The 26,562-nt window shown below is 38.9% G+C and overlaps 1 protein-coding gene across 2 annotated transcripts in view; it reads left to right on the forward strand.

The window, feature by feature from the left end:
• Positions 1–4,222: 4,222 nt before the first annotated feature.
• RTN4 (reticulon 4) overlaps positions 4,223–26,562 on the forward strand; it is a 157,560-nt gene continuing 135,220 nt past the window's right edge. Inside the window, exons 1-2 of one of the 2 annotated variants that reach the window (XM_036748862.1) lie at positions 4,223–4,326; positions 5,240–5,387. The gene's annotated coding sequence lies outside the window, so the exon portion shown is untranslated. The remainder of the gene's footprint in view (positions 4,327–5,239; positions 5,388–26,562) is intronic. The other variant, XM_036748864.1, reaches the window with a different exon arrangement.

Genomic DNA, 26,562 nt, shown 5'->3' on the forward strand with positions numbered 1-26,562 from the left:
CTAGAGGTATGAATCTAAAGTTCAATCATTTTCGTCATGTAAGTAGAGCAGAATTCTCTCAACCCAAATCATAATAATAGCTAACATTTATATAAAATCCTTTAAGGTTTTCAAAGCACTTTACAAATATTATTTTATTTTATCGTCACAATAACCCTGAGACATATGTGTTATTATTATCATCCCCATTTTACAGATTAGGGAACTGAGGCAGAGGGAAGTTAAATGACTTGGTCAGAGTCCCACAGCTAGTAAACATTTTAGGCCAAATTTCAATCAGGTCACCCCGACTCCGAGTCCAATGCTCTATCTGATGCACCCACCTCACTGCATCAAATTTTTGTTATATAAGAATCTATGATGCTTTAAGATGCATGAAGCACTAACTTCTTAACGAGCTTGGGAAGCAGACAGCCTTGGAGCCAACCATGTGATGAGGGCAAACTAGGCAGATGATCTGGGATAAATGGAAAAGAATGAAGCATCTATTTGTTTCCCCATCTGTGTCTCTCCAGGGTCAAGCTGTTGTGCTTGGTGTGCTGGTCTTGTGCTTGGAGCAAGTACATTTGGGGGTATTTGTTTGAGGGATGGAATAAATCATGAAATAAGTACTCAAACAGAAGCACATGCTTCCTAGGATAGTTTTACCAGGACCGTGTTATTAGGAAATGCTGAATGAAAGCAGTTAGGAAACTGCATGGGTAAGAATTGATGGAGCCTTCATCGGCCCTGACACTCCATAAGGTTTCCCAGATTGTGCTGTTCCTGTGATAACATCCCAGTATTTAGAAACGCTGTGCCATCATCATCAAACACTTGAAATGAAAGGATCCTCGAAAGGTCAGCTAGTCATCCTTCTTTCTTTATGTAGGTCCATGATTTAACCATTCCGTATTGATAGATGGGAACCTTGATGAAAGAGACCTTTGGAGAATGAGATTAAAGAGTCTTACTTGAGAAATTTAGAACATCATGATTTTAGGCTCTTTGTTTTATGCTCTATCTTCAGCCGAGAGAGAGAACTGTTACTTCCTAGCCTCTGAATAATCTCTCTCCATTTCTTTCAAGGCTTCTCTTCCCTAGCTATCTGGCATGGTCTCAAGTGCTGCACACACTCATACAGAGTGTCTGGGATGCTGTTCTGAACTAGGCCCGACTCAGGCCAGCCCCATGGTCATTTATGTCTGATATTGAAATGAAATGAGACACTCATAGGTGATTTACTTAGTCATATCAGGGGAAGGATATTCGACAAGAATATATATTGAGGACAGCCTGAGCTGATTCAACTGGGCAAATCTCCCCTGTCTTGCCCACAATGGTCTACCAGTGAGAGACCATCAGAGCTCACCAGAAACTTTTTCTTGGCTCTTTCATAATTAGTCGACCAGGAAGTGATATAAATAGATCGTGCCTTTGGCCCATGGAGCCAATTAAATCTCAAAGATGGTTTCAATACCTTTTAAGGAAAAAAATGGCCTAACTTTCACAGGGGTGGGGGTGGGAGGCTGCAGTAGTAAGGAGATTGGATTGTTCCCCATTATAGATACTAAGTGCTCTAATTGACTAGTTTACATATTCCAAAAGGATAATAGTGTTTAAAGAAAGTCACTATCTTTCTTACCAAATACTACTCAATTCCTTATTGTTCTGAAAGGTGATTCCAGTCAGGCATTGTCAGGTGGTTGTCCTCATTCTAAGCAAATATAATAGATCTCAGAGGTCTGAAATCCTCAGGACTAATAGTCTGAGATCAGATAATTTTTTTTATTTTTATTTCTTTTCTTAAAAATGATCTATCAAGATACTTACCATTTGATTTGCATCTGATATTTGTGGGTGGAATCAATGAAAGGTGACTTACTTGACAAAATAGGTTTTTTTTTTCTAGCTTTTGCTGTTGTTACCAAAATGGAAGCTACTCAGTCATCCGTAGTGACATTTCTCTAACTTCACATCTATTATTGAAAAGCTTGGCAGTACAAGGAATTTCTTTCCTCTGAGGGTACCTATTAGTGACTTGCTGAGTTGAGATTCCAAACATAGTTAGTTGGGTGGCTAAAAGAAAAGGGATCTAATAAAAATGTTGGGTGTGTATTGGATTTTTCCCCCATGCTTTATTGGCAATACATTTCACAATTGGGTGTATTTTTTTTAAAAAAGGATGTTTCCTATTAAACATTGCAAAATATTCTACTTCTGCTTTTTAATTTTTTTTTCTAGCAACACATAGACTCTGCTGAACAGTTATGGTCTACAATGTAATGAATTTGTTCTCTCATCTTAAAAGATCTTCTGTATCTTGCTTCCTCCTTATTTTCTTAGTAAAGTGTTTTCTATTGAGCTCCTAGAGATGTTCAGAGACATACTTAGGAATTCTGGCACCTGGGATCCCTAGGTCAGTGGAGGGAAAGGAATAATGCAGGACCAGGTTGGGGAGAAACTCACCTGGGTTGTGGGAAGATCTTGGGATTTCACCACTTGGACTGGCCTTCATTCCCATTGCTTCTAGTTACCTTCCTCTGATCCACTTATGCTTGGGTATAGCCAAGGGGAAGACTAGAGGAAAGCAGTCAGTCAGTTCCTCAAGGAGTCAGACCTGTTCCCCACTGCAGTACAACTATGACCCTTGATTCTCAAAACCCCATCACTCCTGCCAAGAAAGTTGGGAGGGGTTGTGGCAGAGAGAAGGAATGTCAGTTGTCTCCCTTGACTCTCAGGCAGCAGTTACTGATTCCAGGACTGAGGCCTGGTCACTTGGAGTGGTGATCAACCTGATGAGAAACCAGGGGTGGTTGCTACAGCTGTGGCGCAGTGGTGTCATAAGACCAGCAGTAACTATGGCCCTTTAATTTGTAGCCCAGGTCCTCAGATCTCCCTCTTATACTCCAAGTTCTTGGTCTCTCAACTGTTGATGCCCTCTCTCCCAAACTCATATTTAATTATGTTGTTTGTATGTGTTTGTATGTATAGTGCATGTATTAACTTTACATTTATGATATATATTTTTATATGTGCTTCTTGCCTCCCCTATTGAAAGGTAAATTCATTGCAAGTAGGGATTGATTTCATTCTTTGTACTTATTTCCTCAAGGCCTAGCACAGTACCCGACATATACTAGGACCTTAATAAATACTTGTAAATTGATTGGTTGATTTGACCTCTACCATCTGGGTTTCTATGATGGCCTCTCACTGAGGTATCTTGGGCAGGTGCTGACAGTGAAGCTTTTGAAGATATTCTGGACGTCTTCCCTTTTGCTAGGATAAGAAAATCTACAAAGGAAAGGGGTTTTTTGGTTTCATTTTGTTTTTGCACTAAAAGATTGTGCCTCACCTAGAACTTGCCAAGAGCAAAGGCAAAGAGAGCTTTATAATGATAGTAATTTTCACATCTTAGATGATTCCCCTCCCCAGACCACTGTACTTAGACAAGGTCTTGCTGATGTGAATGGGATTGGAAACTGTGGAGAAGAATCTTTGGGGGGAATTAACAGCCTATAGATAGAAATAGCTGTCATAATGTCAGTTTGCTGAGGCTTTGCTGTGAGATTTCTGAATATATGGGCATGCTTTTAAAGGTCCTGCTAGAGGGCAGGAGTGACAAAGAGAATCTGCACTATCCAGAGCAGAAGTTAGGGTCAGGCAGGAAGACCCCACCATACTCACTTTAGAGTAGTGGTTTAGAAACAAAAAGACAATACTCTTGGTGATCTACTTATTTTTAACATATAGTGCCAGTTCCTAAATTGTCTATGACTACTAAATTGTCCATGACTATGCTGGGGGAGGAAATGGTGCCCCTCTAAATTTCAGCACATAGGACCAAGCACTGCTTGTTCTACCTTAGCTCTAGCTTTGGAGACACTTGTGTATGTGATTAGAAAATGTCCATCGATCCATGAACTTCTATGTCTTTGGCACTGTAGGGTGTTACACAGTAATTCCAGAGAAGGTGCTTTATTTCAGAGATAGTTGAACCCAAAAGTCTAATTGCATGAATTAGCTACAGTATAGTTGTAGAGAGTTTTAGGGCCTTGACCCCTTATGAATTACCTTTACCTAGGGATAGCCATCGCCACTGTGAAAACTCCAGCCTTTGAAATATTTCTCCACTCTGAGTCCCCAGGCTGCACCTGGCAATGCTAGAGCCCTCTGCTCTCTACTTGCTATCACCAGGAGCAGGAGGGGACTGGGACAGCATTGCTTAATCTCACTCTTAGAGCTGCAGCCACTGGGAGAGGGGGTTGCCATCGCCAGAGCAGTTACTTGTTACCTTGGAGGTAATGGCTTCTCCCTCACTGGAAGTCTTTAAGTAAAGTGAAGGTAACAGCTTGTATATGTGCCTGTCTCCTGCATGCTTCCCTGCTTCCCACCCCACCCTTCCTCTCTCCTTCTTTTTTCCCTCCCCCTCCCCTCCAGGGATTTTTGTTCAAGTATGGATTGGATTAGATGGCCATTAAAGACCTTTTCGACTCTGAAATTCTCTATGCACGTGCATGTATGCACATACATGTGCACATGTATATATGTGTGTTGTATAACTGTATTCCTGGTATCCCCAGTTTGACCCTAGTATGCATTTTTCCCATAGGAATGATGTTACAAATGGTGATTAAGTTCTATATATTTATTTTATATCTATATATTAGAGGTGATTGGTTAAAGAGGCTTTTGTTTAAACAAACATAAAATTATTTCTATAGGGAGATATATTCTAAATTCCAAATAACTGACTTAGGATAAACTTTTGGGATGTATCTTGTGTCTTGTTCATACGTTAGATATTGCCATGCACACACACAAACCCATTGTTTAAAATCCCAGGGGGCTATAAATGAAAACTTAGAAATAGGCTAATCCCATTATCTGCCTAGCCTTTCCCTGAAGCACTGCATGAGCCTTGAATTTCACATAATAAACAGTTACATAAGCCTCTGTGTACATGTTTGTGGGTTTATTATTTTAGAGCCAAAGTACAAACATCAGGTAATTTCAAGAGTAGGGCGTACAATGTGTAGTTTTATTTGTTTGTTTATTTGTGTACTATCTCTCTCTCTCTCTCTCTCTCTCCATGTATGTGTATATATATATATAATATATATATAATATATATATATATGCACATATATGAATTTTTTCCCTGAGTCATTCTCCAATCCCTAAATGATTTATATTTTTGAAAACTTAATTGGCAAAGAATGAGTAATCTGGTCTTTGGGATTCTTGTTTGTACTAGAGAGTGGAGACAACATTCCCGATGCTCCCAAAAAAATCAAGGAAGGCGACTGTGCTAAGAATGCCTGACTGATCAGCTGATGCTCTCTTTATCTCTGCTCTGAGCCTGACTGACATCTCTGAACACTTTTGCATCTACTCAGCCTGAAGTATGTGACCTCATTCTATAAATATCAGCCCTTTACTAGTCCCTGTTGTTCAAATTAAAAAAAAATTCACCGAATTCTTTTTATCATATCCAGTCATGAATATATACTCTTGCCAATCAAAGGTATTCCTGTATTTGCCATGAGGTTTAATCCCTGTTTTGTGATGTCTAACACATATTAGATCATACTGGGCCTGGAACAGAAAAAAAGGTTGTTCTTCCTCAATAGACCAGGCAGGGGCTATGTCTCATTGAAATTGTGGCTCTCCCAGGGCCTAGAATGAGACTCAGGAAGAAAGAATTCTCTTTGGAAAGGTATTAGCCTAAAAGGTACATTATGTATTTTAGCTCATGAATCTGTATTTGTGATATAAAATAAGATCATTTGGTTTATTTATGTGGTGGGGGAAGTAGTGGTTGGTCTTATTCTGTAAGTTGACATGGGTTAAATACTGGACTTTAGGAAGAAAAATGTATCCCAGTGTTCAGATTTTGCCCTTTCTTGGCCCTTCATCTGGGTACCCCATCTCAGGTTCAGTGGAGATTGTTTCTCCTGCCTCATTGTCTTACACATAGGCAATACGGAATAGTGGAGAGTCAGGAATCCAGCTCCAGGATTTCCTAATTGTGACTGTGCGTAAGTGATGTGTCTCATCAGATAAGCATCTAGAAAAAGACAATAATAATACGTCCACTAGCAACTTCACAGGGCTGTCAGGAGGAAAGCGCTTCGTAAGCCTGAAGGCATTGTAGAAATGTATTTATTAATGTTATGGGTTTTTGTACCACGATAGACTGCAACCTGCCTGAAGGCAGGGACCATGCCTTATTGAAACTGCCTCTTCCAGTGCCTAGTGCAGGGATTTGTACATAGTAAGCACTTAATAAATACTTGTTAAATGAATAACGTTAACGGCCTACAAATCTGACAGAATGTAAAACAGAATTGACCAAATATATTTATTCTTAGAAAAACCAGAATATATTGTATTTAGTAAAAATGTATCACGGCTATTCCCTGGAGGGGCCTCAGGCCTAGATTCTGCCTCCAGGCCTTTTTCCCTTTACCATGTTCCCTCATTGTCCAGAAAAAAGCCATTGTTTGATCCCATGCTAGAGTATGGGAAGCAGCAAAGGTAGTATTTGAACCCAGTTCTATTGATCTGCAAATCAATGGTCTTTTTTGGCATAAACTTTGAGACCTTTCACCCACACTGGGGGTCCTGCTACAGGGCTCCTTAGCTTATCAGTATGCCTCTTGAAATGAAGCACCTTCCTTTCAACCACTCTGTGAGGTAGGTAGTATGTGTATCTATACTCCCATTTTACAGATGGGGAAAATAGAGTTCAATACAGTATTAGGACTAAAAATCCAGGTCATCTGATTCCAAATCCTGCATATTTTCCTTTCATCACATCCTGCTGCTTCGGCTAATGTGATTGTAACATAATGCTCTATTGGTGAGACAAGTATAGCAAAGACCAGTGAATCCCCTTGGATTTGAGTGACTCATGGATTAACCAGTTTGGAGGGAGGCTACAGATTAAAGTTGTGTTGCATCTGTCACAGATTCTTGTAGGATTTTGATGGTCACGTGGCAGACACCTTGTGTCTAGGGAGAGAGGATTTAAGGCTTCATTTTGCAAGCCAAATGCTTTTAAAACATCAACAGTTGGTATAGTGTTGTCTTATATTTTCTACATTTCTCAGTCATTTGTGTGACCATAAAGATATGGCCTGCTAGAGCAAATCGGTGTTCTACTCTAAATGCAGAATGAAACACTTTCAAAGATACAACCATTACAAACACAAAAGTGTTTTGCTCGATGATGTTTTGTTTTGTTTTATTTGGGATGAGTTGGTGGGAGGAATAAGGATAGTGACACAAGAAAAAAGTAGAGAGGAAAGAAGAAAGTATCATGAAATATTTTAAAAATATACAGTGGAGATGAAGGGGTGGAAGGGATCGTAGACAAACTGACAGCACATAGACAATGTTGGTGGTACCATACTAAATGTAATGTATATTAAAAGGAACATGCTATATGGGGTAGATTTGTGATTTCATTACAATCCTCATTTTCTGGACTTGGGTTATGGAAATGGTTGTGTTTGTTGAAGATTTTCTTACTTATAATACTTTTAATTGCCTATCTCTTCTCTATTCATGTTTTCATCAAGGATACCCTTGGTCATGAGCATAGGCCACTTTCATAAAGATTCTAAAGAAATAAAAAAGCAGAATAGGACTGATAGTTGTTGATATCTCTCCAGTCTCATTCTTTTCTTCTTTTTTGCCAAAACGCAAAGCACTGAGATCATTCCATTGAAGTCTTTCCTTCTGAGATTATCTTGAGAATCACTAAGCATCTTTAAAATTATGTCACCTCCAGACTGGATCAAGTCCAGCCTCTCTTCCTGATTTGATCTTCTTAAGTGCCATTAGAGTTTGTTCCTGTAGAACATCAAGGATAGAGGTGGCAGATTCCAAATAATGTTTTCATTATCACTGCCAATGAGAAGAAATCACTATAAGTAATAACAGTGCACATTTACATTGTACTTTATAGCTTACAACAACCCTTTGAGACAGGTAGTTTAATCAGTATTATTCCCATTTTACAGATAAGGAATCCTAGACTCAGAGATACTAACTGACTTATTTGCCCAAGGTCATCAGACTAATGTGGCAGCATTATAATTTGAGTCTAGATTTTCCTTCCACTATGTCATAAACTATAAAACACCCACAGATAGGTTCTTTCCATCCTCTTCCCAATTTCATACACATGTAATCTTTATTGGGTAATTTTTTCCTTGTGGTTTTTTTTTTATGTTTTGCAAGGCAAATACTGTTGGTAGTCTTCTGCCCTCCTCCTACATAGATTTTTGCTGTTGAATTAAACTGATGTTGCCTTTGACTCCCATGTCTTCCAGATCAACAAGAGAATAAAGGATTTGCTGATTGAAAATGGTTTCTGGGCTCTTTTACCTAGTGTCATGATGTCTGTTTCACGTTAGTTCAATTCTATTAGGAAACAGATGATTATCAATAATGTCTTTACTTTTCCTCATTTCGTGTTTTTTGGAGTTGGCATCTTTAATCAGGAGCTTTAATCAGGAGCTTTCTCTTTTTACTTCCTCCTAATCTGGTGTTTATTCTGACCTTTGCTCTAGCCAGCTGATGATTTGATTGAAAAGATGGCAGTGATTCCGGCAAGGTGGCAAGGTGGCGATATGGCATGGTGGTGGTATTAAATGCATGGTGGATTTGGATTCTGACAGCCTAGGTCTGAATCTCAGCTTTGTTACTTATTACATTTGTGTCCCCAGGCCTCTCTACAGCTAGGTGCCCATAAACTGTATCCTCTGTTTCTCATTTGTAAAAATGAGGTCAATCCACATTTATTAAGGGCCTACTATGTTCCAGGCATTGTGCTAAGCACTGGGAATATGAAAAGAGGCAAAAGACCGTTTCTGCCCTCAAGGAATTCACATTCTAATGAGTCAGACTAGATAGCCTCTAAAACCTCTTCTAGGTCTGAATCTATGATCCCATGTCAGCTATACTTAGAGCATGCCATTTCTGTCTTAACTAAGACTTAATTTCATTTTAAATGATACCTTTTGGTCCTTGCTAAGTTGTGTCTTCCAAAACCCATTTTGAAGAAAATATTCAATAATTGCACCATAAGCAATGACAAATATAAAGACTTCATAAAAAGTTGGAAAAGCTAGTATGAACTCATGCAGAGGGAAGTAAGCAAAAAAAGGAGAATAATTTTATACCATGACCACAATAATGTTGAGGTAAACAACACTGAGAAGCTTCAGAACCCTAACTAACCCAGTAACCAAGCATGAAGCAAGTCTCCTGCCTCTGCTCAGAGAGGTGGTACATTAGTGGTACAGAATCAGGCATTCAGGTTCAATTATGGACGATATATTCATTTGTTTTGCTCGATTATATTTATTTGATACAATGGAAAATTCTATTTGAGGATTTATTGTGAAATAACAGTGATAATAAAAATGACAGAAGCATCAATAGAACATTTAAAAATAAGCCCAGCACACCAGATGGTATTCATAATGTGTATGTAAAGCTTCTGAATTGTCTAAAAGTCTTTGACCTCTTGGTGGTTTTTTTTTTTGTTTTGAATTATATTCTACATAATTGTTACAGTTCTTCCCTGTATCTGCATTTGCTTTAAAGTCACTGAGTATCAAAGTACATGTGGACCTAATTTGGAAGGTTTTATCAAGTTCTCCATAAACCACAGTTTCTTCATTCTCTGCACTTATCTCCAGGGTGGTCTGTTTACTTATGCTCATCATAAGCACTTCAAGGCAAGGTGACCAAGTATTACCTGAAATTATTTTTCTGTTGCCTTTGGGCAGGTGATGAAACTAACACCACCATCTCCTTTAATTTATGTCCCTCCACTTAGCTGTGATTCCATTCTCGGCAATGAATGTTTATATGTAGGCTGCAATCATCTCCAGAGTAATTTATTTACTCAGGTTCAACATAAACACTTTAAGGCAAGCACTCCATGAAATGATGTTTACTGTTGCTTTTGGACAGATGATGAAATCAGCTCCATCATCTCTTTATTTGTGCCCTTCCATTTATCTGTGATTTCTTCCGGCTTCATTTATAGCAAGAACATCACTATGAATGTGGTTTATTTCCTCCAGGAGCACGTCAATTTGTTGGCTCTGGGACAAAGATGGTGAGCTGAAATTATAAGTGGTTAAGTTCATGTTTATATAGATGTTCTAAGCAGTGTCCACCTCCTTTTCATCATCCTGCCTCTTCCACTGAGGAAGCAGAGAGGGATTGCACGAGACTTATGGCTATTTAATATTTTTGTCTGTTTCATGGGCTGGTATAGTCAAAAAGTCAATCACTTGATAGCTTACTGGAAATGAATCTCTTTTCCCTTTGCTAGGCTGCTCCTCCTATGACAGACTAATACTATGGTCTATTGTCAGTCCTATACTTAAGGCCTTTCAACTTGGTAGGGCATGCCAGAGCTTATGCTCTGTTGCTATAGACTTTAATTACAGTTGTACATTTAGTTATTATCTTAAATTTGTTATTAAAAGTTTGGTAGATTCACTGAATTTGAATTTCCTACTCTCTCTCTCCTCCACGCAAATCTCCTTGATTCTCTGGAGAAAATTGGGACCCAGTTGGTCCAGACCGATAACTGTCTCTGCTAGACCACTATTCCAAGAAAGCAAGGCCCTGCATCACTTCACTCTCTACTTTCCCACCATCTCTTCTACTTCCAACTACCTTATAACTTGGTGTAAATCTTTTCCTCCCCTTCTCATCTCTTTACTTGTGAAACAATGAACCATGATTAAATCAACTCTACCATTGTTCCTGGATAGGTTACATCCATTTATTCCCCTTTTGGCCCTACTCACCATCCCAGTAACTTTGAGGGCCAAAGTACCTCTTCCCTGGCCACCATTCCTTTTTGTGTATTATGTTCCTTATTAGAATATAAGCTCCTTGACTATGTTTGTGTCTGTATTTGAATCTTTGTATTTCAATGCTTAGCAGGCTCCTGGCACATATTATGGGTTTGATGTTTTTTTTTTTTCCATTCATTTAGGTACTCTGGTTTTCAATATATCCATTATTTTATGGGTACTTAGGCAACTAGGTGGTATAGTCGATAAAGTTCTGGACCTGCAGTCAAATTCTAAGTTCAAATTCTATCTCAGAGACTAAGTAGCTGTGTGACCCTAGGCAAGTCACTTAAAAAAAATCTCCATCTGCCTCAGTTCCCTTAACTGTAAAATTAGAAGAGTAATAGCACCTATTTTCTAGGGTTGTTGTGAAGATAAAATGGTATATTTGTAAAGGCCTTTGTACAGTGACTGGAATGTGCTTAATAAATGCTTATTTCCTTCCTTCCTTTGTTAATACTAACTTTAAGACATAAACCGGCACAGAGAGAATTTTGCTGAACTTTGTGAACTTTGTATAGGGTATTCAGGGAGGACTAGTACCTCTGGTATGAAGGTTTGCTGAGCCCTCTTCCGGACTTCTTGTCTACCTTTGGCGTCCACCTGCCCCCATATTTCATTGTGGCTCCAAGAAGCTGTAGCATGCACAGCAGCCACACCTCAGTAAAACTGTCTCGCCAGCTAGGCTAAACCAGGTTGAGGGTAACTGACAGGCCTCTAGCCTATCAGTGAGGTAAGGGGACGTCTGTCTCAAGTGCGGGAAGACTTCCTCAGCAGAATGGATAGATGAGAACAATTTGTCCCAATGGCCATGAAGGCAGCTGAAGCAGATATTGTGGAGCGCTTAGAGCTTGGTCACACGTGGAAGATGCCAAAGTCATCCACTGAATCCCAGGCCATAGCTGGTCATCTTGACTTTTGTCTTGCCACTGGACTTCAATAACTCTGGAAGAGAGAGTGAGGCCTACGACTTTGCGCAACTCTGATTCACTTAAATCCAATTCATTGGCAAGTCAAGACATCACCTCGTAATGTCTTGATGTAGGTCCTCTTCTAAAACAAAGGACAAACCACAGCAACATTAATTTTAATTTCCTTAATATTTTAATGGAGAAGCTTACTCAGGCTTCACAAATATCTAGAGAAGTGACCACTTTTGATATCACTAAAGTTTTTGGTAAGCAACAATTTATAGCTCCCCTACTTTGAAAACACTACGGCAAATTTGATTCATAAAGTGCCTTGAATAACCAGATATCACAAGATTCTTTGGGGAAAGATATGCAGCAATTTGGAAAAGTCTTAATGGCGCCAGTTCAGGAACTATAAGCTAAGTAGGAAACAATTTCAATTTAACTAATGACAGAATCAAAATCCCTAGCCAGAGATCTGTCAATGTCCAAATGTTAGTGGCTTACATTTATGTGCTTTATGAGGTGTGCTTATTATGAGGTATGCTTTACACACCTGAGGCAGGTAGTGCCCCCATTTTAAGGGTAAGGAAACTGAAGTTGAACACAATGTCAGAGTTAGAACTTACTGCCCAGATCTTCTGATTCCAAGTTCAATGGGGCTTCTTTCCACTGCCCCACCCTGTTTCAGCTGATGCAACAGTAGCACAATCCTGAAGCTGTGAGACAAGTTGCAGCAAATGGCAAATGAATCCCTCTGGGTCTGAGTGACTCATGGAGTAACCAGTTTGGAGAGAAGAATCCAGATTAAAGTTCTTGAGGGCTTGACATGTTTAAGGAAGTAATGCTGTTTGTTTGGAAAGTGATGGGCAGCAAGGGTCATTGAAGAGCCAGGGTGAACAAGCAAGAGTCTGAGCAGCAGCAGCAGCAGCAGCAGCAGCAGCAGCAACAGCTATAAATCCCATAAAGAGCAGAGGAAAGTATTTTTGTAAAAAGCTGAATAGAACAAAGTTTGAATAAGAGGAAGGACCTCCAAACAAGACCAAAGTCAAGATTTATATGACCTGGTTTAAAAGTGGGAAATGAGGGATTTGTGAGGAGAAAAGGAAAACTCATCCTTTGTGCTGTCCTTGCTCCATTAGAAAGAACAGTTGGGCTTTGGGCAACATAGATCTTACCAGTTCCCCATCCCAAATAGTAGCTGGAGGGATGGCATTTTTCGAGATGATAGTATAGTTTCAGAACTGGAAAGGAAATTAGAATCCTTGTAGTCCAACGGTTTTAAATCTGGAGTCCATGAACTTTTTAAAAGTGTATTGCAAAATAACTGGTTTTGTTTGTAATTCTATGAATTTTACTTTAGACATTAAAATATGTATGTATGTGTATATATAACACATGTATGCATGTATGTGTGTGTGTCTGTATGTATATGTTTCTGCAGATAGCCAAGTGGGTCTAGGACACACAGAAATATTAATAACCCTTGCTTTCACCTAACCAACTCACTTTGAAGATGAGGAAACTAAAGACCACAGAAAGTTAAATGATTTGCCTAAGGTTGGCTAAGGTAGTAAGTAGTGCACCTGGGCCAGGTAAATCCAACAGTATTTCCACTACCTTACATTGCCTTCCCACTGGAGATGCTAGACATGTCTCATAGAACAGATATCAGCATAAAAGAAGGTTCTGTAGCTTATTAGGCCTACATCTTCCCTAGAGTTCTGCTTATATGATATTTAAAAAGGATCAAATACATTCTGAAGTAGTAGATAGAAGATTGACTTTGGATTCAAGGTGACCTGGATTCAAATCCTGCCTCTAACACATACTAGCTCTGTGACCATAGTCAAGATAAATTTTGTGAAATCAATAGGATGAAGTCTGATATCTGAGATACCAGAACTGATTCAAATATTTAAGAATGAGAGCCATTTCCCAATAGATAAATTGTCACTCTAAGACCAAATATTATTTCATCTTTATCTCTTCTTTTTAAATTTCTATTTTTGTATGTTTTATAATATATGCATATATAATTGTCCTACAGTAATATATATATATACATATATATATAATAGATAAGAAATTGACTCATTGAGTGTGTATATGCTTTTTTTTTGCTGAGATGTTAAAGATAAAAATGTTTGGAGACCATTGCAATATGCTGCCTCTCCCTTTTGTTAAATATTATAAAAGCATAACTAAAAACTATGTACTTTCATCCACTCTAACTGTAGAATTTTTTAATCTTTCATTTCACAGTTACTATAAATGTAAGTTAGAAATTTATAGACAAGAGTCATCAGCTAGTAAGGGAAATTCTGTTGGCTAATCTTTCTCCCTTTAATTATATGCAAATATCATAAAGGTATCTTTGACAGATTCTGAAAGGCAGAGTAAAGCTTATTTTCTTTCTCTGAGGTCCCTTCTAACTGAGATTCTGTGATCCCGATCCCCTAAGTCTTCTCTTCTCTCATCACTTCCTTTAATGCATCCTCATGAGACATGATCTTGGAGCCTTTCAACAGCCTGGTCACCCTCCTGTGTGCACTCTCCAGCTCATCACTGTCCTTCCTAAATGGTACCCAGAACTCTATCATTTCATCTTTATCTCTTCTTTTTAAATTTCTGTTTTTGTATATGTTTTATAATATACGTAATTATTCTGTGAAGTTCTATATATGTAGTCCTTCAGAGGTGGTCTAATCAGTTCATAGAACTGTATAACATGACTAAGTCCTTCCTCATTCTGGAGACTGTATCTCTCTTAATGAAACCTAAGATTACATTAGCTTTTTTTAGTTACAATGTTGACTCATCTTCAGCTTGCAATCCACTAAACTCCCCTGAGATTTTTTCAGACAAACTTCTGTCTAGTCGTGTTTCCCCCATCTTTTACCCATGACATTGATTTTTTTAAACCCATGTGCTGTTTTGCCTGTGTTCTTTTATGGGAAGTATTTTAAGATGTGTGAGCCTTGTCATCAGTGTGACTAAGACATAAACAAGACAGATGTGGCACGTGGAACACTAGTGTTGATTCTTAAATAAATCAGTGTGTCACTAGCATATGAGTGAAACTTAAGTCTATGTTGACTCTCAAGTGGCCTACAGTACAAGCATGTGATGATGACAAAGACAGCCAGAAAGAGAGAATAGAGTCTCAAGCTCTGGGAAATTCCAAACAACAGATTCTGTGCCTTTTTTGCAGTTAACCTAGCTATTTTGACCAAAGGATCAATTATTCATTTGGACCCAAATATAGCAGATATTAAAATGCAGGGAATGTTGCCAACCATCTTGATTGATGTCTCCTCAGTGGTACGCAATGCTAAGAAAGAAGGAGATAAATTTGAGTTGGCTATTGTTAGAAAACCTTGCATGCTGGAATTCAAGAACTTTGGGCTAGAAATAGGAGGTTAAAAGATCAAATGTTGTCTACAAATATTTATCATCTGAGACAGCTTTCTAATTGTTCACTAGTAGAGACATTTTCACTTTTGCAATATGGATTGTACAATAGTACAAATTTGATGAATTTTCCTCTAAATCATTGGAACCATTCTAAAAACATAAATACTATACTTGAATACTCTTCAAGCCTAAAGGTTTTTAGGGCTAACTTTCCATAAATATACTACAGCACTCTGTAATGAAGCACTTGTGTTCATCTCTTAATTTTGATATTGGTTACACATAATTCAGTAGTAGTGTACGGTTTTGAAGTGTAGTAAGGATAACATCATGGAACCTTCCTTTCATAATATCTTGTCCTACCTCCCAAATCCTCCTAACATAACAACCCTCCTCCCCAACCCCCCACCAGCTTTTTAGAAGAAAATAAAAAAAACTCTATAATTCTTTCCTTGCTCCTTTTTTCTGGTTAGAAACAAATACAATGCTGCCAAAAGGTAATCTGACAAATGTGTTTTGTCCTTTGCTAAGGGTTGCAACACATTCAGTTGAAGGCCTTTCACACTAGCTTCTTGTTGGGGAAGGGGGAGCCTGGCATCACTTGCTACTTCTCTTCTATATCCAGCTGCTTTTCCCTCCTCTACCTCCTAATCTCTGATCCTTCTCTATTGCCCTTGGGCTGGCTACACTGCCAACAGTGCAACTCCAAGTCTGTGAAGAGACCCAGACCATGAATGAGGGGTGTAGGAGGTGCCTGGTCCTTCCTCCCATGAACCAAAGGTATGTCATCCTCCAAATTCAATTTAATACAATTCCATAGATTTTTATTGTGTACCCACTGTGTGCAAGATGTACTATGTGTTGAGAGAGCTATAAAGGTAAATAGGATCTGGTCCTTGCTTTTCAAGAAGATTATAGTCTAGTAGTGGAAATGGTAAGATATATACTCAAATAATTATAATATAAAACAATATAATATAATACAAAACAGACTTTAAGTATATGAGATAAATTCAAACATACAGGTTTTCGTTCCAAGTGGCTGTAGGAAAACTGATGGAAGGAAGAAATGTAAAAGCCTCTAGATTGTAATGAATTTTAGATTCTGAATATTAAAATCACCACGTAAAGAGGCAGCATAAGGGCATAGTGTTGGACTAGGGGTTGTGGGACTTGAGTTCTAATTTCAAGTTTCCAACCACTAATCATGTGATCTTAAGCAAGACACATAGAACCACTCCTGACCTTAGTTTTCTTAATCTTTTTTAAAATTAATTTATTTTTAGTTTTCAACATTCACTTCCATAAGTTTTAAATTTTCTCTGCCTCCTTCCCTTCCTCCTCCCCAAGATGTGCAGTCTGTGCAATCCGATATAGGCTCTATGTATACATTCTTATTAAACATATTTTCACCTTAGTCATGTATAGAAGAATTAGAATGAATGGGAGGAACCATGACAAAGAAAAAACTAAACTAAACAAAAAAAGAGAGCAAATAGTATGCTTCGATCTGCATTCAGACTCCATATTTCTTTCTCTGGGTGTGGATGGCATTTTCCATCATGAGTCTTTTGGAGTTGTTTTAGGTCCTTGCATTGCTAAAAAGAGCTAAGTTTATCAAAGTCAGTCATCACACAATGTGGCTGTTACTGTGTACAATGTTGTCCTGGTTCTGCTCACTTCACTCAGCATCAGTTCATATAAGTCTTTCCAGATTTTTCTGAAGTCTGCTTGCTCATCATTTCTTATGTATTCCATTATATTCATATGCCGCAACTTGTTCAGTCATTCCCCAATTGATGGGCATCCACCTCAATTTCCAGTTCTTAGCCACCACAAAAAGAGCTGCTATAAATATTTTTGTACATGTGGTCCTTTTCCCATTTTTATGATCTCTTTGGGATACAGCCCTAGAAGTGGTATTGCTGGGTCAAAGAGTATGCATATTTTTATTGCCCTTGGGACATAGTTCCAAATTGCTCTCCAGAATGGTTGGATCAGTTCACAACTCCACCAACAATGAATTTAGTTTTCCAGTTTTCCCACATCTTCTCCAGCATTTATAATTTTCCTGTTTTGTCATGTTAGCCAATCTGATAGGTGTGATGTGGTACCTGAGTTGTTTTGATTTGCATCTCTCTAATCAATAGTGATTTAGAGCATTTTTTCATATGACTATAGATAGCTTTAATTTCTTCCTCTGAAAACTGCCTGTTCATATCCTTTAACCATTTATCAGTTGGAGAATGACTTGTATTCTTATAAATTTGACTCAATTCTCTATATATTTTAGAAATGAGGCCTTCATCAGAGATAATGACTGTAAAATTCTTTCCCAGTTTTCTGCTTCCCTCCTAATCCTGGTTGCATTGGCTTTGTTTGTGTGAAAACTTTTCAATTTAATGTAATCAAAATTATCCATTTTGCATTTCATAATGTTCCCTATCTCTTGTTTGGTCATAAATTTCTCCATTCTCCATAAATCTGACAGATAAACTATTCCTTGCTCTCCTAATTTGCTTCTAAGTTTTCTAAATCTGTAAAAGACAATCTCTAAGGTGCCTTCTAGCTTTGTGATCTCCAAGTCACTGTTCTCTCATAAGTGGAAAACAAAATTCATACAATCATGGTATATCAGAACCATAAGAGACTCTTCAAGAATATAGATCACACAATCATAAATCTAGAGCTAGTAGGGACTTTGAGAGACAATATGGTTGGAATTGAGAAGACCTAGGCTCAGACCTCACACCAGACACTTACTGTGTGACCTTGGGCAAGTCACTTAGCCTCTCTCCACCTCAGGTTCCTGGTCTGTAAAAAGGGGGGTTCAATTAAAGACCTTAATATTCCTCCCCCTTTAAATCTGTGATCCTAGGAATGAAAGTTGGTAAGGTTGACTGTGGTTTAGGATCAGATACTTGCCTCTAGGTTAGTGTATATGTAGCCACCGTGGAGCAATATAATTATTTGAACATTGAGTTTCCTATCTTTGTGGAATGAGAAAGAATTGACAAGAAAAATGGTGAAGTTTAAATCTAAAGATCTTCTTTCCAAATATTTTTAGCTTGGTAGATATAAATTATCCTGATCAACCCCCTGGTATGTTTAAAGTGTATTTATCTGCCCCTTTCTTCTTCAGTTGAGTTGTATTGCTTTGTGACATGTTTTTCTAGTCTAGGCAACATTGCTTCACTTGCTGGCTTTATACTGGCTTATACAACAACAACAACAAGAAGCAATGATAATAGCTAGCATTTATATAGAACCTACTATGTGCCAGACACTGTGCTAAATGTTTGCAACCATTGTCTCATTTGATCCTCACAACAACCCTGGGAGGTAGGTGCTATTATTATCCCCAATTTACAGTTGAGGAAACTCAGGCCAAGAGAAATTAAGTGACTTGCCCAATGTCACATAGCTAGTACATATGACAGTTTCTCAGTTAAGAAATGCTTCTGTGGGTATTTTTTTAACTGAAAAGTTTTATCCATAGTAAGAGATGAAACACAATATAGCTACTTTGAAAATTAAAGCAAATAGAATATACTTTAATAGAACTAACCATTACCCCAAATGATATACTCCATATGGCCAGTTTTTTAAAATGTTAAGATGATGTCAGAGAGAGGCTGCTAAAATAACACGTTCTAATTCCCTTCTGAAGGAATTCCCAAACACTTGTTGAGAATATACCCTTCTAAAACCATAGTGTATATTTTTGTGATCCTCTATATGAAATGCATATGTAAGTAATGTGTGCTTACTAGGATTGGTATTTGCTGGTTTCAATGTAGGATTCCCAGATCAGAGGCAGAGTAATCAGGAAACTTTTTTCCTTTATTTTCTACATATTCAAGCATTGGTTGGGGAGAGTTAACACTTTTCTTCTTTTTTTGTAACTGTTGGCATTTATGATGTATTTTGAGAACCTCAGCTAAAAAGACATTAATCCCAAAGGTGAACATATCATGTGATGGAGTGGAAAGAACACTGAGTCAGGAGACCTAGGTCCAAGTTTCAGCTCTGCCACTAATTAGTTGCGAGGCCTTGGGCCAGTCACACCACGTAGGAAAAAAAAGTTATTTCATTGATTACTAGGGAGACTGATGGAAGAAGCACTGGATTTGAAGTCAGGGCACCTTAGTTCAAACCCAAGCTTCTACCATTGGCTTAAGCCCCTGTTGATTGTGTTCTCCCAATTTTAGGGGGTCCTTTGCATTCTAGTTCCACTTAACTATTAACAGTCAGATTAACTTTTACAGAGAAAGATTTACTTCAAAGATATAACAAGAACAAACTGACAAGCACCACCCCCCAATATCTGGGGAGGCATAATCCCCCCCATACCACTATACCATATATAATCTCCCTTATAGCTCAGTCTCTGGGGAGGGAGAGGAAGGGAATTAGGGTCATAGCCCTAACCTAACTTCTACATAACATCGGTCTCACAAAGTTCAGGTTCAAAGACCCCCTGAGCCCATATTCCTGAGAAGCCTGGCTTCTCAGGGCTTCCCTGATGAACCCGTCGCAACATCCTGCTTGGAATCCTGGCTCCAAAGTTACCGTGACTTCAGCTCCTGGGTCCAGGTGCTCCACCACCTGTACCCAGAACTGAAAAGGACAAACTAAACTGCCCAAAACTCAAACCTATTTCTCAAGGCTTCAGGCCTTAAAGTGGAGAGAGGAAGGTAGATGTTTCCTCCACACCCAGCTTAGTGCATGGTGATCATCTTGTGGTAAGTGAACAAGACCTTTACCACTGGATGCGGATGGGAAGAGAGAACAAGACTGTCCCATCCTGGTACTTTTAAAGACAGTGTTCTGGCTCTGTAGCCAGAGGAAAGATGTTGCTTCCACCCACAGGGCAGGGAAACACAGAAGCTTTTTCTCAGAAGGAAGTTTCTACTTTCTTCCACATGAGTTCCTCCAGCTTAGGTGATCCTGGTATGTGCAAAGCCCAGCCACACTCCTACATAGTTGTTGGTGTGTTGAGTTCCTCATTAGACAGTGAATGCCTTGAGACCATCAACTGTTTCTTGCTTAGCATAATGCCTGGCACATTAGGTGCTTCATTAATATTTGTTGACTTGACTTGGGTCTCAGTTACCTCACCTTTAAAATGAAGGAGTATCCTTATATGATTTTTGGATCCCTTCTGGTTTTCTGAATCTATGAGTCCTTTCTTTCCCACTCTCTGTCATTCTGTAGACACATGGAAGACAGTGGAAGATGGAGGCTCAAGAGGCCAACTGGGAACTCAGGGTAGGGAATCGTGAAACAGGTACATGGTCGTGGATAAAGGAAACCAGAGACAGAATCACTTATACAGAGTGATAAAATGCTGTTGCTAGACAATAGGCATTCCTTATCTTCCTTGGTTTTTTTAAAAACACATCCGACCCTGACTGTGATAAGCAAGAAAACTTACAGATCATTTAGTCTGATCCCCTTTTTTTAGAGGTCACATAACTTGCCTTAGGCCACATGGCTTCTGGGAACTGAATATGGATGCCTGACGCCCAAACCAACATTTTTTCCACTACACTAGCTGCCTTCCAAATACTCAAAAAAATGCCTTTTTCTTTTTTTGGGTGAGGTTCTGTGTGATAATTTTGTCCCACACCCTATATTTGATGTGTGTTAGTCAGCAGTATTTAGTAAGGTAATATATCTTATGTTCCATTATACCCGATACCACGTGGGACCAAAGACCTGTCTGTAAAATGAGACCATTGGACTAGATAACCCATAAGGGACTGCCTAGCTCTAAATCCTATGATCCTGAATAGCAAAATGGACCGGACAGGCTCTCTCAGGCTAGAAGATCTAAGATCTTTTTTGTCTTCATGAGATGGATGGGTAAAGGGAAAAGAAAAGGAGAGGGAGTAGGCAGGGAGTAGGATGGAAGAACCATCCCATATATGCAGCTGTTAGGGAGAAGAGAACATAGTGTACATTTTAAAAGTAAGTCTATAGGATAGGCAGAGTAGGGTACTTATGGAAGTGTGGGTAGCCTTCTTCGCTACCTTCCACCCAGTTACACAGTCACTGACTCCAAATCCTACTTCCCTTTTACCATCCATCATGCCAGGAAAAGATCTTGTGAAATTGTCAGTTTAAGAGGGGGAAAGGACACAGCTAAGTATTAGATTGGATTTTCTGTGTCTACAATAAGTTTGACCATCTTTTAGTTTTGGAGGGGGGAAGGCAGGGCAATTGGGGTTAAGTGACTTTCCCAAGGTCACACAGCTAGTAAGTGTGTCAAGTGTCTGAGGCCAGATTTGAACTCAATTCCTCCTGGCTCCATGGCCGGTGCTTTACTCACTGTATCACCTAGCTGCCCCCAAGTTTGACCATCTTAAGCCTCTGACTTTGGGGCAAGAGTTAACATTGTTATCAATTTTTAGGCCTACCACGACCTCTGGGTTTGTGAAAAAAGAAAACAAAACATAGAAATAGTAAATTACCATTTGATCAGGTGAAATAATATCTGTAAAATGCTTTGTAAATCTTAAATTGTGCCACGAATATGAGCTATTTTATGCTAGATTTTTAGAAATATATTTTTCCTGAGGTACTTGACATAATCCAAATGGACTTCTAGATGAACAAGTCCCTTGTGCTCAGTATAATTTAACCAACATTTATTAGGCACTCCCCTATGTGCAAGACATTATGCTAAGTAATGAGGCTACAAAGACAGAAAATGAAACAGGCAAGCATTTGAATGAAACAGTCCCTGCTTACACTCTATATAGTTCAGAGTCTATATTTCATGCATGTGGGAAAGGTGGAGGCAGAAAGGAATAGGAAACAACATAATTAATCTTTTCAATGCAGTTTAAAATGAGTTACTACAAAACTGAATTTGGTGATCATCATGAAAATGGACATAAAGTACCTATGTACGAGGAAGAGTAAAGCATTTGTAGATGGTATAGAGTAGCTAGAGCGTTAGACTTGAAATCAAGAAGTCCTGAGTTCAAATCCTGCATCACACATAGCTGAGCAAGTCATCTCTAAAATGAGGATACTGATAATAGCACCTGCCTCCCAGAGTTATTGTGATAACACCTGTAATGCACTTGCAAAACCATAAATCGCTATTTAAATGCTAGTTTCTACTACTTAAGGGAAGACTGAGGAGGAAAGTAGAACCAAAGGGAATAGAAACTGACTCCCTTTTACAATTAATCAGTGCTGTTCCTATAGGAGATGAATGAATTAACAATCTGTATCAATATAATTGCAAGCAGGCATCTTCTTATTTTTGTTTTTTGTTTTTCTCAGTTGGTACTGGGTGAAAAAATTATGGACCCAGCCCACTCCCGTTTGTACACTGAATTTCTACTTTATTTTTTATTTTATGTAAGTCAGTTATGCAAAAAATGCTTTGTCAGCCACATATCATGCCCATTGGAGAGCCTTGAAGGTGGGAAAGAGCAGGGGAATTACTTAATTTTTTTGCAAAAGAAATTGACTTGTGAGCTTTAAAAAAAAAGTTAAGAAATTTCCAGAAAATGAAGGTGAGATGAATTTTCTCTAGACAGACTTAACTAAGGATCACTACAGAGATACTATCAAAAGGACAGAGTCTATTTGTATACTTATGGATGTGTGGATGTATGACTCGTATTTTAAAAAGTGAATTTTTGAATGGGTATTTAAATTCATCGACTATTAGGGGTAGATATATAGAAGATAGACAAGGTGATAGGTTCTGTTTGGATAAATGTCTAAGACAGGAAGCTTGAAGAGAAAGGAGGAAAATTCTGCAGATAAAAAACATTTAGGGTTAGGTTCTAATTCATTCAGCAAATATTATTGAGAACCTGCGTACCAGGCTGTAAGTGCTTATCTGTCCCTCTCTTCCCTCCCTTCTGCTCGCTTTCCATAGAGGGTTATCACTGACTGGCTTCACAAAGAGCAGCTTCAGGGGGAACAATGTTTGAAAACAGTCAAGTCTATTTTTGGCACAGGGCAGTATGGAAGAATGTGCAGGGAGAGAAGGCAAATAAAGTAAGCCACAAAAGGCCAAGCCTAGGGGCAGGAAGGGAAAGGAAGAAACATGAACAACTTTGAATACAAACCTGATTCTGTATAAACAGGGGTTTGGGTTTGGTCCACAGCTGGATACACGATTCCTTGAAGGCTTTTGGTATCCATGTTTCAACATGGAAAGGAATTTCCAAATTTGTACCTTCCATTTTTGGCAGAGCAGTTTCCCTTCATTATCATCGAACAAATTATTTCCTCTCCCACATTTCCCCAAAGTTTGTTACTACATTGCTCCATGTCAGGGTAGGGGTAGGGAGAGGAACAACTCCATTGGTGAGTCGGAGAATTGTGCAAGAAAGTTAAATGATTATACCACAGGAGGTGGAATAATGCTTGTTTGAAGGCATCAGTATTTGCTTCGAAAAAGGTGTTTGATAGATCTTAATGGGCAAATTCAATAATTAGGCAAATTCAATAGATGAAATTCCAATTTTAATGGAAACAGGTAAATTAACTACACAAGAGGACTTACTATAAAAAGTCCTTTAAATAGCAAGTTCCACTAGAACATTTAAAATAATCCCATTTGTAAAAATTCAGTTTACTGACACATTTTTCAGGAGCACATCCACTATAGAGGTGAGACCCATCCTTTAGGACAATGGAGTGAGGTTTACTTCTCAGCTAATGTTTCTGAGAGCTGCTTTAGACAGAAGTGCCATTACATTCTGAGTTGTGGACAGCGAATCAACTTTCCATCTACTGGATCCACACAAATGCACACGAGGTTTAATGTGCAATAGCATTTAGATGCTGAAGAATCCTATGAAGAAAACTAAAAGCAATTAAAGAATATCTAGCTATTTTTTATAACTCTACTTTCTTGTAGTATGCATTCATAATAGTGCTCGGAGGTTCACAAAGTACTTGAATAATATTATCTCATTTGATCCTCACACTAACCCTGGAAGGTGGATGCTATTATTATCCTTGTTTTTGAGATGAAGAATTTCATCTTAAAAGGCAGGGTTACACAGCTAGTAAGTATCTATAGCAGGATTTGAACTCAGGTTTTCCTGACTCCAGGACCAGCGAGCTATCCATTCACCACCTCGCTGCCAAAATATAACTTGTATGTTTTATATGCCTAGTAGTTATTTTTATAAAATTTCAGTACTTATTTCTATATGTACGTAAGTTCCTTGAGGGCAGGGACTGCCTCGCTTCTGTCACTGTCTTCCTCAGAGATGTGAAGTAAGTGGCACCCAATAGGTGCTTAATAAATACTTGCTGATAGATTGATTGATAAGGATCTGTTTTTTTCATTTTTAAATTATTCAGTTTTTAAGAATAATGATTTTGCAGAAACTACAAAACATTGTTTTCAGTCCCACATTGGTTTTGTCCTTTATTTTGTATTCATCTGTCAATTCACTTCATGTAATCAATGGAAATTTCCACAACTACGTTGATCCATAGAATGGCATGATAGCATAACCATAACAATGTGACTTACCGAGATAGAAGAGGGACCAATGATAAGGCTGGAGTGGGATTTTTAATATCTCACAGCATTTTGTAGAAGGGATCACATCTGCTCCTCCATAGAAGTTCACGGCCTGGTGCTAGCCCTTGGTTGGGAAAGATTCTTTCAGCAGAACCAGGCTCCGGAAGGTCCTGTCCAACTGAACTGAGTGTAAACCTGTTGTCCAACACCAGCCCAGACCACTTTAGAGTGGCTCATCAGTGATGTGGCTGCAGGTTGTGGTCTGGAGTAGTGGAAGGAACACACCCCAACAAAACCACCTAAACTTGAAATATGAAAGTATTGGGCGTGTTACATATTTCTTAATTACTCAGTGACATTGAATATTATTATAGGAAGTAATAAATTTTCATTAGTGCATAAGCCCAGGAAGTATCCCCAGCAATCAGGTGAGATCCCAGAACTTTAACATGCAAATATATTGCCATATTCACTATGCATATTTGTTATAAAGGTTTTGTTTTTCTTTTTTTCAGTTGGGGAGGTAGAAGAGACAGGAAATAAATACTTGTTAATTGGCAAAAGTTAAATTTAAAATAAACAAATACATCGGCAGAGTTTTAACTGAGTGCTCTTCTTCCAGAAGTTGGTTTGGTAAATTTGGCTTTTCCCCAAAATATGCTAACCAAGGTACCTAACTTCAACTACTAAACTCTCCTTCCTTCCCCAACTCTTGCCCTTGTGTAGCCAGAGTGGTCTTTGTTTTCTTTGAGTGACTCAGTTTATCTCATTGAGCATTGCTGGGCCATGCCTGGGAGCAGAGAACTTCCTGTGTGACCTCTTCTGGGGCAGGAAGCCCAGAAACCCATGCCTGGAAGCAGAGAACTTCCTGTGTGATGAGTCATGGGGCTGGCTGAGGGGAGGTGTTGACCCCAGAGCCATACCCTATTGGATGTTAACCTAGTCTACGCTAGGGGGAGGGGCCAACTCAAGAACCAATCGGCCCTGGTCATTCAGGCAGCGCTTGATGATGTCAAAAACTCTATAAGAGGGGAGAGGACAGCTTGAAGAGCACTCTTTCCTTTTCCGGTGGGCATGGGAGCAGTGGCGAGCGTGACTTGGGGCCAGCCCTTGCTCTCGGGCCGAGCCCAGATGTTGGTAACTATGAATTGTATTGGGTCTGTCTGTTGATATTTGTAATTTGTTTGTATTTTGGTTTTGAGGTTCGGGATGCTGGTTCTTTTCCCCCAAACTAAATGAATGTTCTGAACCTCAGGGTGCTGGTTTTTCCCCCTGAAGTAAGTCAATGAATCTGTATTTGGTCTGTCTCTTGATGCTTGTCTGTATGCTCCCCTGAACTAACTGAATACTAACTGAATGCTGGCGTTTTTCCCCTGAACTAAATGAATGTTGTCTGTATGCTAAGTGAATGCTGGATTAAAGTAAGCTGGTCAACCCCTTCACCATGCTTTCCTTGTTTAAGCAGATAAAAAGAACCTGTGCTTTCCCGGCATCCCAGTAGCCTACTGGGTGCCAGCAGCCTCCTGGGTGCTGGCTGTGGGGGGGGATCTTATGCCCCCACAGAAGCTGCTAGCTGGGTTGTTAAAACACCTTGGGAAGGACTCCAGAAATTAAATCTATGTCTTTGGTTCAGTAGTTTTCATAGATTTGCCTATGTTGCCATATGTATGCTACATAGCAAATAAGTTGCTAAGCTAGGATTTGAACTCAGGTCTTCTTGATGCTAAGTCCAAAGCTCTAACTACTATTCTACACTTACAATACCTTCTGCTACTAACACATCTAAAGCATCTGAAAGATCTTTGTGCTTCTATTTCACAAATCAATATATCCTACAGAACTATAT

This window comes from Trichosurus vulpecula, chromosome 3, assembly GCF_011100635.1.
Source record: "Trichosurus vulpecula isolate mTriVul1 chromosome 3, mTriVul1.pri, whole genome shotgun sequence".
NCBI classification, from domain to species: domain Eukaryota; kingdom Metazoa; phylum Chordata; class Mammalia; order Diprotodontia; family Phalangeridae; genus Trichosurus; species Trichosurus vulpecula.